The sequence below is a fragment of the Mesocricetus auratus genome, unplaced genomic scaffold (assembly GCF_017639785.1).
Source record: "Mesocricetus auratus isolate SY011 unplaced genomic scaffold, BCM_Maur_2.0 Super-Scaffold_100010, whole genome shotgun sequence".
NCBI lineage: Eukaryota > Metazoa > Chordata > Mammalia > Rodentia > Cricetidae > Mesocricetus > Mesocricetus auratus.
The window spans coordinates 63,383,904-63,401,100 of NW_024429194.1; the positions used below are offsets into that span (position 1 = coordinate 63,383,904).

At 47.0% G+C, this 17,197-nt stretch overlaps 2 non-coding genes across 2 annotated transcripts; one reads left to right on the forward strand and one right to left on the reverse strand.

Moving 5' to 3' along the window:
- Nucleotides 1-6,391: 6,391 nt before the first annotated feature.
- Nucleotides 6,392-6,530, forward strand: LOC121142999. Its single transcript, XR_005880142.1, has one exon. It is a non-coding gene; the product is annotated as a small nucleolar RNA SNORA48 (small nucleolar RNA).
- A 7,530-nt stretch (nucleotides 6,531-14,060) lies between these two features.
- Nucleotides 14,061-14,162, reverse strand: LOC121143043. The gene has a single exon (XR_005880175.1). It is a non-coding gene; the product is annotated as a U6 spliceosomal RNA (small nuclear RNA).
- Nucleotides 14,163-17,197: the final 3,035 nt, after the last annotated feature.

The following is a 17,197-nucleotide window of genomic DNA, read 5'->3' on the forward strand; positions in this document are numbered from 1 at the left end:
GAGGCAAAAGGATCTTGGCCAACCTAGTACGGAGGGTGAGTTGTAGAGTTGGTGGACACTGTTGGTGGTTGTGGAGGGTTAGGAGAGATGAAGTGAAGGAGCCTGTGACCCACATACATTATGTACATGTATGGCATTGTCAAAGAAATAAAAAGTATGCTGTCAAGCTTAGCTTTCTTGCCTCTACTCGTTTATCTTTGCCAATCCAATCCAAGGTTGTGGAACTTGTTTTAGTATAATGTTTTTAACTTTTTTTTCTTGATTTGTTTGTTGTCTTAGTAATGGTTTGTATTGGTTACTTTTTCTGTTGCTGTGAAACACCATGACCAAAGACAACTTGAGAAAAAGTTTATTTTGGCTTAGGGAATTCAGAGGAATATGAGGTGTGGCAACTGGGCAGGCTGAGAGCTCATATCCTTTCATTAAATGTAAAATCAGAAAGAAAGCAAAATATAAATAAGGTGAGGCTACAAACTCTCAAAGCCCCACCCCACACTCACCTCAAACAAAGCCACGCCTCCTAAGTCTCCCTAAACAGTGCCACCAACAGAGGACCAAGAATTCAAACTCCTTAGCCAGTGGGGGATATTTCTCTTTTAAACCCCCACATAGGGACTGGAGAGATAGCTCAGCAGTTAGGAACACTGGCTGCTCTTCCAGAGGACCCAGATTCAAGTTTCAGCACCCACTTGGTGGTTCACAATTCTCTATAACTCCAGTCCTGGGGGATTTAATACCCTCTTCTGACTTCTGTAGGCATTACCTGTGAATGATATATAGAAGAAATACATGTGGCCAGGTGTCGGTGGCGCACGCCTTTAATCCCAGCACTTGGGAGGCAGAGACAAGTGGATCTCTGTGAGTTCGAGGCCAGCCTGGTCTACTGAGTGAGTTCCAGGACAGGCTCCAAAACAACACAGAGAAACCCTGTGTCGAAAAAAAAAATACGTGCAGGCATACACATAAAATAAATAATAAATAAAAATAAAAACATTACATAGTTCTTGTTTTATTTTTTTGGTTTTTTTACGAGATAGGGTTTCTCTGTATTGTTTTGGAGGCTGTCGGACCATCCTGGTCTCGAACTCACAGAGATCGTCTTGCCTCTGCCTCCCAAGTACTGGGATAAAGGTATGTGCCACCACTGCCTGGCTTAATTAATTAATTAATTTTGTTTTTTTGAGACAGGGTTTCTCTGTGTAGCTTTGGAGCCTGTCCTGGCACTCACTGTATAGACCAGGCTGGCCTGGAACTCACGGAGATCTGCCTGCCTCTGCCTCTGAGTGCTGGCAGTAAAGGCGTGCGCCACTATTGTCCAGCTTTAGTTTATTTTTGAGATGAGACCTCATGTATCTCAGGTTGGCCTCAGACTTACTATGTACCCTAGAATAACCTTGAACTGTGTACCCTAGGATAATCTTGAACTATGTACCCTAGGATAATCTTGAACTCCCAGGCTTCCTCTGTCTACCTCCCTCTTTCCTGGATTCTAGGTGTAGTCCACCACACCCAATTTGATTAATGTTTTCTTATTATGGTAGTGTATTTTTCAAGAAGTAAAGTTGAGATCTAATAAAGATAGCTTAAAGTGACCTTTAAACTTGATAGTTAAAAGAGAGGAATCAAAGAAAAGACACACCCAAGGACATATTTTTTCTTGTTTGTCTTACTGATAATGTATGATTTTTTTTTTTGTTTTTTTTGTTTTTCGAGACAGGGTTTCTCTGTGGCTTTGGAGGCTGTCCTGGAACTAGCTCTGTAGACCAGGCTGGCCTTGAACTCACAGAGATCCGCCTGCCTCTGCCTCCCGAGTGCTGGGATTAAAGGCGTGCGCCACCAACGCCCGGCTTAATGTATGGTTTTTTGTTGTTGTTGTTTTTTCTCTGTGATTTTGGAGGCTGTCCTGGAACTCGCTCTTGTAGCCCAGGCTGGTCTTCAACTCACAATGATCCACCTGCCTCTGCCTCCTGAGTGCTGGGAGTAAAGGCATGTGTCACCACCACCCAGCGATAATGTGTGTTTTTCAGACAAGTTCCCACCATGTAGCTCTGAGTATCCTAGAACTTAATATGTAGGCCAGGCAGGCCTTGAATTCACAGAGATCTGTGGTGATATTTTGTTTATGATCTAATAAACAAAGCTTGCCTGAAGGGACTGGAGAGATGGCTCAGAGGTTAAGAGCACTGACTGCTTTTCCAGAGGTCTTGAGTTCAATTCCCAGCAACCACATGGTGGCTCACCACCATCTATAATGAAATCTGGTGCCCTCTTCTGACTGGCATGCAGACAGAACACTGTATACATAGTAATAAATATAATCTTAAAAAAAAAAAAGCTTGCCTGAGGATCAGAGTGCAAAGCTAGCCATAGCCATCGGAGGCCAGGCAGTGGTGGCACATACCTTGAATCCCAGCACTAGGGAGACAGAGGCAGATGGATCTCTGTTAGTTCAAGGCCATACTGAGCTAGAGGAAAGTGATCCAGTCTAAAAGAGAAACAGAGCTCACACAAAGGTGATCCCAACACTAGGGATCCCATGCCTTTAATCCCAGCACTATAGAGAAATATAAGGCAGGAGAATACAGGAGCTGAGGTTTGGTGGATCACCCCTTCAATCTGAGCATTGGTAGAGGTGAGAACTCTCTAATGCCTGGCTGCTTTGCTTCTCTGATCTTCAGGGTTTTGTTTATTTGCCTGTTTGTTTATTTTGAAACAGGATTTCTCTGGATAACAGTCTTGGCTGTCCTGGAACTCATTTTGTAGACCAGGCTGGCTTTGAACTCACTGAGATTTGACTGCCTCTGCCTCCTGAGTGCTAGGCGTGCACCACCACTGCCCAGCTGATCTTCAGTTTTAACCCCAATATCTGTCTCTGGGTTTTTATTATTCATGCTACACAGACACACCTGTTTTATCACTTGATTACTGGAATTAAAAACATGTACTACTAGCCGGGCGGTGGTGGCGCACGCCTTTAATCCTAGCACTCAGGAGGCAGAGGCAGGCAGATTTCTGTGAGTTCGAGGCTAGCCTGGTCTACAGAGCCAGTTCCAGGACAGCCTCCAAAACAACACAGAGAAACCCTGTCTCGAAAAACAAAACAAAACAAAAAACCAGAAAAAAGCATATACCACCATACTCCACTTAGATTTTTTTTTAGAACAGAGTCTCTTGTAGACTCAAACTGTCCTTGTACCCAGGATAGTTTTGAACTCCTGATCCTCCTGACTCTGAGTGCAGTGAATACAAGCAAGCACCATTCCACTAGGTTTTTGTCACCCTAGGGTTGGAACCCAGGGCTCCCTGCAGTGATGTAGGTCATCATTCCACCAGCTCTGTTGTCTTACAGCTCTGGGAAGAAACTCATGCTGATGCTTGATAAATGCCTGTTGATTTGTGGGAAGAACCCAGACCTGGCTGTCCTCAATTAATCTTGTTCTTGTCCCTGTTGATAGTGGAGCAGGGAGTGTTTGTCTTTGTTCTCTGAAGTTATCTGCTTTATTCCTTCTTGTCTCTGCCCCCTTCTTTCTCCACAGAATCTCTTTATTATGTGGTCCCAGCTGTCCTGGAACTAGATACGTAGACAAAGCTGGACTCAAACTCACAGGCATCTGTCTACCCCTGCCTGAGAGCTGAGAGCTGGGCCTCACCTCTAGCACATTCAACTTCTTCCTCAAATCTCTATGCAGTGCTTCCGTACTCGGTTAAGACTGAGCTAGGTGATTACATGTATGTGGTGGTACCAGGAAGTGAATCCGGTGCCTTATGCATGCTACCAGGTGTTGCTCTACCACTGAGCTGCAGCCGGAAGATCATCTTTGGAGGGAATGCCCTCAGAGTCTGAGGGTAAAGTAACTCCGTGGTTATCTGACTCCCAAGGTAGTGTGCTGACTCACTAAAACTTCCTTCCAGAGTCATCATCCAAGATAGTTATTTACCAGGCTGTCTTCCACGAGCTTATACACTTTCCTCCCACACTTCTAGGATACCCCTGGCACACAGTGAGAGCCTCAAGAGATGTCTTTGAAAGAAAGAAAAGCAGGTGGCGAAGGAGATAGTTGGAAACTTTGGATTCTGGCCTAGAGAACAAGATACCTTCCGGTCTTTGTCAAGTGCCTCTCTCAGTCAAGGCTGTGAGAAGGGCTAGAACCATTACCGTAGACCACCCCTTACTCCCCTCCGCCCCCCACCTCCCAGCCTGTGCCTCAGTACTCACAACTCCGCTAATGCCCCCTGCTGAAAACTGGCATTGTGCTGGAGGAGGCTCAGAGGGTTTGAAAGTGCTCCAGGTGGGGCTTCTCAGCAGCTCACTGCTGCCACCTGCTGGTGTGGAACATAGCTGATACTTTCTCATCCAGCTCGAGAAAGGGAGAGGGAGATCTGTTCTGGAAAAGCTCTTTGCACACTGCCTTTTTTTTTTTTTTTTTTTTTTAATGAAATACCTTGTTATTCTTACCCATTCGTGATGTTCCAACACGCTGAACACTGAACTGAACTTATCTGGACCAAGTGAAGTTTTTGTTTCTTTTTTTTTTTTTTTTGGTTTTTCGAGACAGGGTTTCTCTGTGGCTTTGGAGGCTGTCCTGGAACTCACTTGGTAGTCCAGGCTGGTCTCGAACTCACAGAGATCCGCCTGCCTCTGCCTCCCGAGTGCTGGGATTAAAGGCGTGCGCCACCAACGCCCGGCTTGAACTTTTTGTTTCTTTAAACATTTATTTGTGTATTGTGCGTATACATCCATGTGCCACCATGTCTGATGACCTGAGTTAGATCCCAAGAGGAAGGAGAGAGAGCAGACGTTGAACCCTGAGCTCCACATGTACATCTTGGTATAAATACACATACACTAAATAAATTTTAAAAATATAATTTTTTTTTCTAAAAAGAAACCTCAAGGGCTGGAGAGATGGCTCAGAGGTTAAGAACACTGACTGTTCTTCCAAAGGTCCTGAGTTCAATTCCTGGCAACCACATGGTGGCTCACGACCACCTTGAATGAGCTCTGATGCCCTCTGCTGGCATGCAGGCAGAAGATTGTATACATAATAAATAAAATATTTTTAAAAATCGCCGGGCGTTGGTGGCGCATGCCTTTAATCCCAGCACTCGTGAGGCAGAGGCAGGCGGATCTCTGTGAGTTCGAGGCCAGCCTGGTTTACAAAGTGAGTTCTAGGACAGCCTCCAAAGCCACAGAGAAACCCTGTCTCGAAAAACCAAAAAAAAAAAAAAAATCAAGTAATTTCTTTAAAAGTTTCTGTGGTTTTATTATTTCTGCCTTGCTATTCTTCAAGCTTAGCACTGGTGGGTACCACTGGGAACTACACTATGGAGGATGGGTACAATACAGACTACCCGCCCCCCCAGGAACAAAGAATATTCCTAATGTAAGTCTACAATCCCTATTTCATGAATGGGTTACTGTATTATATGAATTGGTCTTGCATAGGAGTCTACACTTCAGTAACCAAAATAATATCAAATCCGTGCCCACACTTTCTTTTTTTATTTTATTTTGTTTTTGTTTTGCTTTTGAGATAGGGTTTCTCTGTGTAGCTTTGGAGCCTGTCCTGGAACTAGCTCTGTAGACCAGGGTGGCCTTGAACTGACAGACATCTGCCTGCCCCTGCCTCCTGAGTGCTGGGATTAAAGGTGTGAGACACCATCACTTGACTTAAACATTTGTTTGTTTGTTTGTTTTCCGAGACAGGGTTTCTCTGTATTGTTTTGGAGCATGTCCTGGAACTCACTCTGTAGGCCAGGCTGCCCTGGAACTCACAGAGATCCACCTGCCTCAGCCTCCTGAGTGCTGGGGTTAAAGGCGTGCGCCACCACCGCCCGGCTCCAACACCAGCTTTGATGTGCTTTTTTCTTGTTCAACATATTAATGAACCCAGCATAAATCAAAGCAAAACAGTGTAATGAGTTCTGGGCACTGATTAGCCTCAGTTTTTCTTGTGACTGTATGTATATTCATTCCTCCTTCCTTCCATAGTAACATATAGCTCAGACTTCTGGAACTTTACATTTTCACATACTTCCTCTGAACCAGTGAGATGTTCCAAGAAGCAGAAGACTGTGTGTTGTGGAATATTATTTTTTTTTGTGGAATATTATTTTAACTAGGCAAAAATGTGTTATATTTGTTTATGCTGCAGAATATTATTTAAACTGTGGAAAGGTGTGTTACTTTTGTTTATATTGCATTTGTTTAATGATGTAAGGGTGTGTGTTTAACTGTGTAAAGATGCATCTTTTTCATCTTACTTGCCTAAGGCACCAGATTGGTCTAATAAAAAGCTGAATAGTCAATACATAGGCAGAAGAGGGATAGGTGGGGCTGCCAAGCAGAAAGAATGAATAGGAGGTAAAATCTAGGCTTGAAAAAGGAAGAAACCCTTGGCAATGGGCAAAGGGACACCTTGTGGTGGTGGTGTTGTTCTTCTATCAGCCAGGGGCAGATGGCAGTCCTTCGTTCATCCTAGTTTCATGCTGACTTGGTGGCCAAAGTGTTTCATGCCTATGGCACATTAAAAAAAGAAAGAGGCCGGGCGTTGGTGGTGCACGCCTTTAATCCCAGCACTTGGGAGGCAGAGGCAGGAGGATCTCTGTGAGTTTGAGGCAGGGCTGGACTGACAGCCTACAAAACAATACAGAGAAACCCTGTCTCGTAAAAACCAAAAAAAAAAAAAAAAAAAAAAAAAAAAAAGGAAGAAAGAAAGAAAGAAAAAGAAAAAGAAGGGATGAGTTGGGCAGTGGTGGTGCACACCTTTAACCCCAACTTGGGAGGGAGAAGCAGGTGGATCTCCGTGAGTTTGAGGTCATTATGGTCTACAGATCGAGTGCCAGGAGAGGCTCCAAAACTATAAGCCCTCTCCAGTCTAGAAGAGAGAGACAGAGACAGAGACAGAGAGACAGAGACGGAGAGGGAGAGGAGAGGAGAGGAGAGGAGAGGAGAGGAGAGGAGAGGAGAGGAGAGGAAAAGGAGAGAGACACCTACAACCGGCAACCAGCAGATACAAGCAGCAGTGAAAGGAAGGTAGACAGAAGAAAGAAAAAGTAAAAAGCCCCGAGGCAAAAGGTAGACAAAGAGAAACAGGTTAATCTAAAAGAGCTAGCCAGAAACCGGCCTCAGCTAAGGCTGAACATTCAAAGCTAATAGTAAGTCTGTGTCATGATTTGGGAACTGGTTGGTGGCCTAAAAGAAAAAATCTGGAGCTGGGCAGTGGTGGCGCATGCCTGTAATCCCAGCACTCAGAAGGCAGAGGCAGGCGGATCTCTGAGTTCGAGTCCAGCCTTGGGAAACTGTTACACTGGAGTTCTTCACCCTCTATTTTTTTTTTCCGAGACAGGGTTTCTCTGTGGCCTTGGAAGCTGTCCTGGAACTCACTTTGTAGACCAGGCTGGTCTCGAACTCACAGAGATCCGCCTGCCTCTGCCTCCCGAGTGCTGGGATTAAAGGTGTGCGCCACCATCGCCTGGCTCACAGTCTGCTTTTCTATATCTGTCCAGCACCCTTGCTGTTAAGAGACTAACAGATTAAAAGAATGGTGTTATACACCTGTAATCCAGCACCTGGTGGAGGCTGGAAGATCAGAAATTCAATGTCATCCTTACCCATATAGTAATATATACAGGGGACTCTGTATCAGAACAAAGCAGCTCCCCCTCCGAAGGAGGAAAAAAAACAACAAAAAACCAGCTGGATGTCATGTGGTAGCACATGCCTTTAATTCCAGGACTTGGGAGGCAGAGGCAGGTGAATCTCTGTGAATTTGAAGCCAGCCTGACCTACATAGTGAGTTCTAGGACAGCCAGAGCTAAATAATAGAGAGATCCGGACTTAAAACAAACAAACAACAACAACAGAACAGCTGGATATCACATGGTGATTCATGCTTTTTCCGTTTCTATAGTTTATTTTGAGACAGGGTTTATCTGTGTAACCCTGGCTGTCCTGGAACTCCTTCTGTAGATCAGGTTGGTCTTGAACTCACAGAGATTTGCCAGCCTCTGTCTCCGGAGTGCTAGGATTAAAGGTGTGTACCACCATTTCCATACTATTTCTATGTGCATTGGTGTTTTGCCTACATGTATATCTGTCTGAGGGTGTTATACCTCCTGGAACTGGAGTTACTGATAGTTGTAAGCTGCCATGTGCTGTCATGGGGTTACTGGGAATTGTCCCCTGGTCCTCTGGAAGAACAGCCAGTGCTCTTAACCACTGAGCCATCTCTTCAGCCTCAGGTGACTTATGCCTTTAATATCAGCACTCATGACATAGAGACAGACTGATCTCTGAGAGTGTAAGACCAGCTAGGGGTGGAATCTTATGAATAAATGTCAAAGGAGCAGCAGGGAGAGAGAAGTGACCTGTCATCAGGGAGGTTTCTGGGTTTCCTATCTGTCCTTGAGAGGCAGTCTGGTGTTCTGCTCCAAACCATAGGGTCCATGCAGCTGCTCATTTTTGCTCTCTTTGACTCTGGCTGTCATAAGTAAACCTCATGAATACTTAGTACTTCTGTATGAATGGAAACAACTAGAAAGAGCATTGAGGGAAGCACCCAAGGAGAAGAGTGTTAGCTTCTTCCCAGGACCCAGGAGAGACTGATCAGACATAATAATAATTCAGAAATGGAATGAGATACTAGATACTGTGCAGTAGGGCACATAGATGTCCCAATCTGTCCCCTTTGTCATCTAATAACTTCCTGCAGCACTGTCCCAGTATTTTTGGATCCCTAAGGTCTCCTTTTGAGGCAAGGAAGGCCCAACGAGTGGTTAGAAGGGTGTGGGGTAGGGTGGAGATGATGTGTGGTGATATCTATGGTGTGTTGGCTCTCCAAGACTCAGTCCTGTGGTTCCCGTGTCTCCATGAATGCCCATGGGTGTATGACTGTGGCGTGTGGTGTGTGCCCTGTCAGTGTGTGTGTGTAAAGGCAGGGTCTCCGTGTGGTGTGCAAATGTGTTGGGAGAGTGGCTGGCTCCTTTGCCTCCACCCCCATCCCTGCTCCCATCTGGCCTTGATCAGCGGGTCCCTGGGGAGGGAGCCGCGGTTTCGGATACAGGAAAATGTTCCAGGAAGCGGCCACTGTGCTGAACCCTGCTCGGGCTCCCCCAGCGGAAATTGTTCCAGGAGGGAGGAGAGGAGGGAGTGTTGAGATAGGATTAAGGAAGGAGGAGGGTGGCTCTTGGCTCCCCTCTGGATAAGGATAAAACTGGGTAAGTTGATGGGAGGCTCGGGTCAGCCAGGATCCTGGAGGCCACTACCTCAATCATTTAATGTAGAACTGGGAACGAGAAAAAAAAAAAAAAGAGTCCCCTTCCCTATTTATTCTCTCGAGATCCTTTTTATAGCTCTATTATCATGAACACAAGTTGGGGACCCGGATACCAGGGTCTTGACTGAAAATGATTTGGCTTGTCGAGGGGCAAAGGAGTCAGCCCCTCTTCTCTCCCCACTGAAGGGGACTTTGAAGTGTCCAGGACTGGGAGGGATGCCTAATTGGGATAATGGAGGTTAATGGGGCGCCTGGAGGGGGTGGCCACGCTCCGAGATCAAAGAGGCCAGCTCTCCCTACCACCCAACCAACACAGCTGGAGGTCACAGTTGGAGGGGGAGGGGCAGGGGCTTGCAGCCAGCCAGCAGGGGGTGCTCTGGCCTCGGAATGCTTGTCCTCTGGTGTCTCGGACTCCTAGCATCTGCTTTTGCCGAGAGCGCTTCTGAGGAAAGTAGGATAAGAGAAAGTGGAGTCTCTGAGTCCTCTTTCTTGGGTGTTGGGGGAAAAGAGACAGGCAGGCAGTCAGCCTCGGGTCAACGGGATGTCACCACCGTCAGGTCGTTATTGCAGGGTCCCAAAGCACTAGCTTTAGATTCAGTTTGGGTAAAGCCAAGGCTGGAAGGCTGGACTCCTAGCCTGAGTCTATAAGGGAAGCTGAGAAAGACCTGGCTGGGCATCTTGGGGGTGCTGGCTAGGACAGAGGGAAAGGGGCACCGGCACTCCCCCGCCACCGCCCCCCTCCCCTGGTTGGCGCTCCCTCTCGGGCTCTAATCGGCGCGGCGGCCGCAGCGGGCAGAGTCAGCGCCGCCAGTCTCCGGGACGCGACTCCCAGCAATTGTGGTCGGGACCGCAGATATGCAGCTGCCTCCTGCCCGGGCGCCTGGCCCGGCCTGCCCCTCCTGCGCCCCGCCCCCAGCCGTCCCGCCCCTCGCCAGCCCGCGGAACCCGGACACCAAGGCATGCAAGAGGTCCGCCAGCGTAAGCGATGGGAGATGCCCCCATCCAGATCTCACGGCTTTGTCCCTTTGGTTTCATCTGTTTCTCCAACAGCTTTAGCTGGAGGCTGAGACTCACTCTTACATTTTCACTGAATGAACACCTTCGAGCCTCCACAAGGAAAAAGTCGAACATTGCTTTGAAATCCAGAGGGATAACCTACTGAGGCTTGTGGAGATAGGAGTGGTGACAGACTCCTGGGGACTCTCATTTACAGTGGCAGTGGGGAAAGTTTCCAAGCGAGGAGAACAGGGGGACAGAAAAGGGGAGAAGCAGGAAGGAGTGTCAAAGGGTAGGGAAGTAGATTTTTAGAGGGACTCCAACAGAGTTCAGGGGATGCCTGCTAGAATGCTGAGGGAAGACCCTCAGATTCGGCGCTAGCCCCTCCCTCCCTCTGTAGACCAGAGCCGCTGGCTGTCCAGCCATTCTCAGAACTGAACTTTAACATCTGTATGCCTGCCCATTCCGCTTGCTCAGTCAGGCTGGCTCTCCCTCCCACCACGTTACTTCCCCCCACACTTTGACACAACCAACTCTGTTGCCTTAGAGCACATCTCACCTGTGGCTTGGTCTGATGACACAATTGGTTTCCTCATCTCCAGTTTTGTCCGCCACCAACCTATGGCAACACTAACAGGTATCACTTATGAAGCAAACACTAAGTGGTGGATACTGTTTATAGTTACAAGTGTAGTCCAGTGGCAGCTAAAGGTGGTGGTTCACACCTTTCTGTTTTGGGTGGATTTTTAAAAATTTCTTTTATGAGGAGCCGGGCGTTGGTGGCGCACGCCTTTAATCCCAGCACTTGGGAGGCAGAGGCAGGCGGATCTCTGTGAGTTCGAGGCCAGCCTGGTCTACAGAGCGAGTTCCTGGACAGCTTCCAAAGCCACAGAGAAACCCTGTCTTGAAAAACCAAAAAAAAAATTACTTTTATGGGGGGTGCATTGTGCTACAGTGTATGTGTGGAGTCAGAGGATGACTTTCAGGAGACAGTGAGTCAAAGGGGGAACTCTGGCTTGATGGCAGGTACCTTTACCCGCTGAGTCCTATTTCTAAACGTCCTAACAACCCTGGGAATATAGTGTCTTATTTCCCATTTCTACAGAAGAGACATCCTAGGCATCATAGGCTAAACAGTTTGCCCAAGCTTGCACCAGACTAAATGGCTGATTGACCCAGAATGTCTGCTTCTAAGACACTATTTCATTATCAGCTCTGCAGCCAGAGTCGTCTATCTCTTCTCTTCTTATCTTGGTTTTCCGAGACAGGGTTTCTCTCTGTAGCCCTGCTGTTCTGGAAATTTCTTCGTAGACCAGGCTGGACTTGAACTCACAGAAATCCACCTGCTTCTGCCTTTCAAGTGTTGGAACTAAAGCCATGCACAACCACCACCCTACTAGAATCATCTTTCTAGTATACAAACATTTCTATATGTTGGGGTCAAGTTCAGAGACATTTTTCCACCATCCCCTCCACCCCACACCTTTCTCTCTCATGTACTGGGGTGGGACCCAGGAAGTTTGCACTTGTGAAACACTACCACTGGTCTACAGCCCACCATCACCCTTTGTGTGTGTGGCAGAGTTTCACTGAACTGCCTAGGGCTCACTCGGGAACCTAGGTGACTCTTCTGCCACAGCCTCTGGAGTGGCTGGGAATGTAGGCTTGTGCCACCAGATCGTGCTCAACCTCCATGCTGCAGTAATTTTTACTATCAGCATCACAGTGCGTATTTGCAGTATTTCTACTTTGTTGATGTTTGCTTGTTTGGGGGATAGAATCTCAGGATGTAGCCCTGCTTGGCCTAGAGTTCAAAGCTACTCTCTTGCCTCTGCCTCCAATCCCAAGTGTTGGGATTACCTGTGAGTCCCAGCATTCGCAGCCAGACCAGACAGATCCTTATTTTTATTGAGCTTCCTTCCTTTCTTCTTCCATCACCTCCTTCTCTCTCTCTCTCTCTCTCTCTCTCTCTCTCTCTCTCTCTCTCTCTCTCTCTCTCTCTCTCTTGGTAAAAATCTTACCACATAGCTCAGTCTAGCTTTTTTTTTTTTCTTGAGACAGGGTTTCTCTGCGTAGCTTTGTACACTAGGCTGGCCTGGAACTCACAGAGATCATCCTGCCACTGCCTCCCAAGTGCTGGGTTTAAAGATGTGCAACACCACAGCCTGACTCAGGTTAGCTTTAAACTCATGGCATTCCTACTTCAGCCTCCTAAGTGCTAGGATTACAGATATGAGCTGCCATGTCCAGCTTTTTTGGGTTTCTTTATTCAGTCATCTTTTTTCCTAGAAACCTTCCTTGATTCCTCCAACACTGACTTAGATCAACCCTGTCTCCTATAACATTCAGTACTCACTCTAATTAAAATGATTCCTTTTCTTTTGTTCGTTGCTAAGGCAAAGAGCTGGACCAGCCATGTTTATGCTGCTCTGCACAAAGCATGTGGTATGTGAACATTTGTTGAATGACTCAATGCTCTGTAGATTCATTCCACATTTCATATATCTGTGACCCTGACAATTAGAGCTTGCTCAGTATGCAGGAGATCCTGGGTTTAATCCCTTGCCATACCACACATAAGAAAAAGGGAGAGAAAGGTAAAAACTGAGGATATAACTCAGTTGATGGAGTGCTTGCTTGGCATGTATGAAGCTCCGGTATGATCCCTAACATTGCATAGATTGGATTCATGGTACACTTTTGGAATCACAGCACTTTGAAGATGGAAACAAGAGCATTGAGAACTCAAGGTCAAGAAACTCAGACTAGCATGAAACTTAACGTCCTGAGTAGTCCAGGCTGACCTTAATTTAAGATGATCTTAAATTACCTTCACCTCGGCCTCCTGGTTTGTATTCAGAATGTAATTTTCTTGAGATTTACTTATTTTTATATGTATGGATGTTTTACCTGAATGTGTGTTTGTGTGCCATGTGCATGGCCTCATCCACCTAAAATGGATTTACAGGCTGTTGTGAGCTGCCAGCTGGGTGCTGGGAATTGAACTTGGGTCCTTCAGAAGAGCTGTCAGTGCTCCTAACTGCTAGGCCATCTCTCCAGCCCAATATTCAGGATTTTGAAGGATCATTTTTAGTGGTTGTTTAGTCCTATTCCTAGGAATAGAAGGTGTGGTCCTTATTATTCAAAAGTGTCATTTCTTAGTTGAGCATGGTGACATATTTCTTTAATCCCAGCACTCGGAAGGCAGAGACAGATGGATCTCTGTGAGTTCAAGGCCAGACTGGTCTATAGAATCGAGTTCCAGGACAGTCAGGGCTATGTAGAGAGACCCTATCTCACAAAACAAAACAAAACAAAAATGTAGGTAAATGTGTTTTTATTTATTATTTGTATGTGTGTGGGTGCAAGACTGTCATAACACATGTGGATGTCAAAGGATAATTTACAGGAATCTTTTTCTTCCATTATATGGGTCCTGGGATTGAGTTTAGGTCTTTGGTTTTGGCAGGAACTAATTTAGCTCCCTGCTCACTGAGCCATCTCATCAGCCCTCTCAAAAGAAAGATTTACTTTACTTTCAATGATGTACACGTGTCTGTGTGTGTAAACACGAGAGCAGGTGCCCACGGACGGTAGAGACATCAGATCTGGAGCTGGGGTTGTAAGTGATTGTGAGCTACCTGACCGGGTACAAAGAATCGAACTCAGGTCCTCTGAAAGAGCGATGTGTGTGTGTTCTTAATCACTGAGCCATCTCTCCAGCCCTAAAGATGCTAATACATTTTATGTAAGATTCCAGGGCATACTACTTCTCCCCCCAAAAATAAAAATATGGAGCACTTCATGAATTTGTGTGTCATCCTTGCACAGGGGCCATGTTGATCTCTGTGTTGTTCCTTTTGTTTGTTTGTTTTGTTTTTCTAGACAGCGTTTCTCTGTGTAACTGCTGCCCTGGCTGTCCCAGAACTCACAGAGATCTGCCTGCCTCTGCTTCCCAAGTGCTGGGATTAAAAGCATGCACCACTGCCGCCTGGAGCTTTTCCCTTTTTTTGGTTGTATTTTAATGTGTGTGCTACTGAAAGGAGCCCTCCAGGGACTGTTTTAACAAAGGGTTCTTTCCTAGAGACCAACAGGGTCTTAGTTCAAGGCTGGCCTGTGTGTGACAAATGCTCAACCAGGGAGGGTTCCTGTGTTCCAAGGCTACACTTGTTTTCCCATCCCTCCAACCCCACATTGTTCTGTCTGTCCCTGCTCCTTCTCTCTCTTCTCATAATACTTCTTTCAGATTCTGACCTGTCTGCCCTGAAACTACCGTTTCATTCCAGGGCTCAAATGTCAACCAAGGAAACTAAGGTTCAGAGAAGAGGGTAGCCAAGATTAGAGTCTTGCAATTCCTAAAAGACAGCAATGAAGGGGGCCTGGAGAGATGGCTCAGCGGTTAAGAGCACTGGCTGCAGCCAGGCATTGGTGGCGCATGCCTTTAATCCCAGCACTTGGGAGGCAGAGGCAGGCGGATCTCTGTGAGTTCGAGACCAGCCTGGTCTACAGAATGAGTTCCAGGACAGCCTCCAAAACAATAGAGAGAAACCCTGTCTCAGAAAAAAAAAAAAAAAAAAAAGATCACTGGCTGCTCTTCCAGAGGACCCAGGGTTCAATTCCCAGCACCCACATGGCAGTTCCAGGACTCTGACACCCTCACTCACATAGACATACATACAGTCAAAACATCAATGAACATAAAATAAAAAAGACAGGAATGTGTATAAGTACTTGTTGGGGTAGGGACTCCCTGTCCAGGTTGTCTTGGGTGGAGTTTACCAGCACTCTCTCCCCTGTGCCATCATCTTCGCCTCATAGAGCAGACTCCTCAATGTCAAATCAAAATGCTAGACTGGGCACTAGTCAGTGTCCAAATCCTGAGCCCATGAGTAATACCTTCCCTTGACCCAGGGAGCAAGTTTCTGTGGTCACCAGTGCGTTGCTCTTCAAGGGTTCCATCAGATTAGCAGCTGTCCTTCAGAACTCTTGTCTGAGTCCCTACCTTGTATGTATACCATGTATCTGTCTTTGTCCTTTTCTGTTTGTTAGTAGTTTTTCTTCTCTGTGAGGAAGAGGCATGCACCACAGCGCATGTGTGGAGGTCACTGGACAACTTGCAGGAGTCAGCAGCTCTTTCCATCCACCGTGTGGGTTCTGGGGTTCAAACTCAAGAGTGTCAGGGTTGGCAGCAGTTGTCTTTCCCCACTGAACCATCTGACTGTTTTGGTTTTTCAGGCAGATGCCACGGTAACTCATATTGTATCAGAACTCAGTATGGAGCCTATGCTGGTCTAGAACTTGTTGCAATCCCCCTGCCTCAGCTTGTTGAGTGCTGGGATTACAAGCATGTACCAGCATGCCTGCCATCTTTTCTTTTTGAGGTGTGTTTTCACAATGTCATCAAGGGTGGTCTCAGCCTCCTAGTAATGGAGATGATAGTCTCACACACTCTTGCTTCTGGCTCCTTTTGTCTTCCTGTTTTCTTATTTCTGGGTGCCTTCTTCTTTCCTATCTGTCTGTCACTGGAGTCACCACTAGAGAGGAGGGCTGAGCCTGGGTGCTTGGGGGCGGGTAGTGGCCAGACTAGGGGCCCGGGACATGAGCGCAACTTTCCAAGCTTCTCTTCCAGGCCCCTGTGGTTGGGGAGCTCCACAGAGGGAGAGATGAGTCAGCAGGGCCACAGAGCAGGGGGGCAGTTGGGTGGGGGTGGGGATGCCTGGGGTTCCCCAGGGCCAAAGAGTCTGCTTAAGGCCATCTGGGTATCTTGATTCCTGTGGGTGTGGGTAGTAAAGGATCAAAGTCGTAAAGCAGAAGGCAGAGTGAGCAATGCATGGTCATATCATGCCTATCCTCTGATTTCTTTGTTTGCTTTTCTGAGACAGTGCCTCGTGTAGTCCAGGCTAACCTTGGATTCACTATGTAGCTGAGGATAACTTTAAACTTCTAATTTTCCTCTCTCTACCTCCCAAGTGATGGGATTATGACATTTCCTTATGTGGAGATGCTATGTCGATAAGAGTCTATGTGGGTTCACAGGAGGGAGGTACCAAGGTCACTGGATCTGTATGCATAGATATGTACATATATATATATATATACATACCTGTGCATATTTGTGCTGGTATTAATGGGAATCAGGGAGCCTTAGGGTAAGCATGGCATTGTAGCACACCTATGAATTAGTGTGTGTTACTGTGGGTATCTGCACATTGCATGATGTGAATGGGTTCTGTGTTCTCCAGAAAGCGTGCTAGTATGTGTACCTGATTGTGTGTTATTCATCAGGCTGGCGGGGTTCAATTTTGAGGGTTCTGTTTTCTCCTTTCTGGTGAGTCTCTCTAAGCAGTCAAATCTATAGCAGTTTTGAGGAAAAAGCCTAGGAGTCCCTGGATTAGAGATTTCAGAGAGAAACCCTAACAGGTGAGCACAGGCAGAGGTTGTGGGAAGAAGTAACTAACTCCCTTCAAGGAACAGGGGGTAAAACTTCCCATTCTCCCCAAGTTTCCTTCTCCCTCCACCTTTCCAAAAAGATGTGAAATCGTTAGAACTGAAGGCAGGTTCCAGATTTAACCCCTCTAGTCTAGGGAAGCCCACCCTGAATCTCTCAAGGGAGGGAGGGAAGGGAGTGGTCCCTGCGGTTCAGCCCAGTGCCTGCACTGGGAGGTCAGAAGGCACCATCCACCCTTCAAGGGACGTCCATCTCAGAGCTCAGCGTCTGGGTGGCCATGGGCGGAGGCTGAGGGGCCCCCAGGGTGGTGGATAGAAACCAGATGCCTAGGGGGTTTATACTGGAAGGGCCAGAGCCGCAGCCTCTACCCGCCCCTGCCACATGGCGCCTCTGCCTGGGCTGCCCCACCCCCTGGGAGGCTGGGCCGAGGGAGGCCTGTGAGGGTTGAGGTAGGTCCTTGGGAAGGGATTCCAGT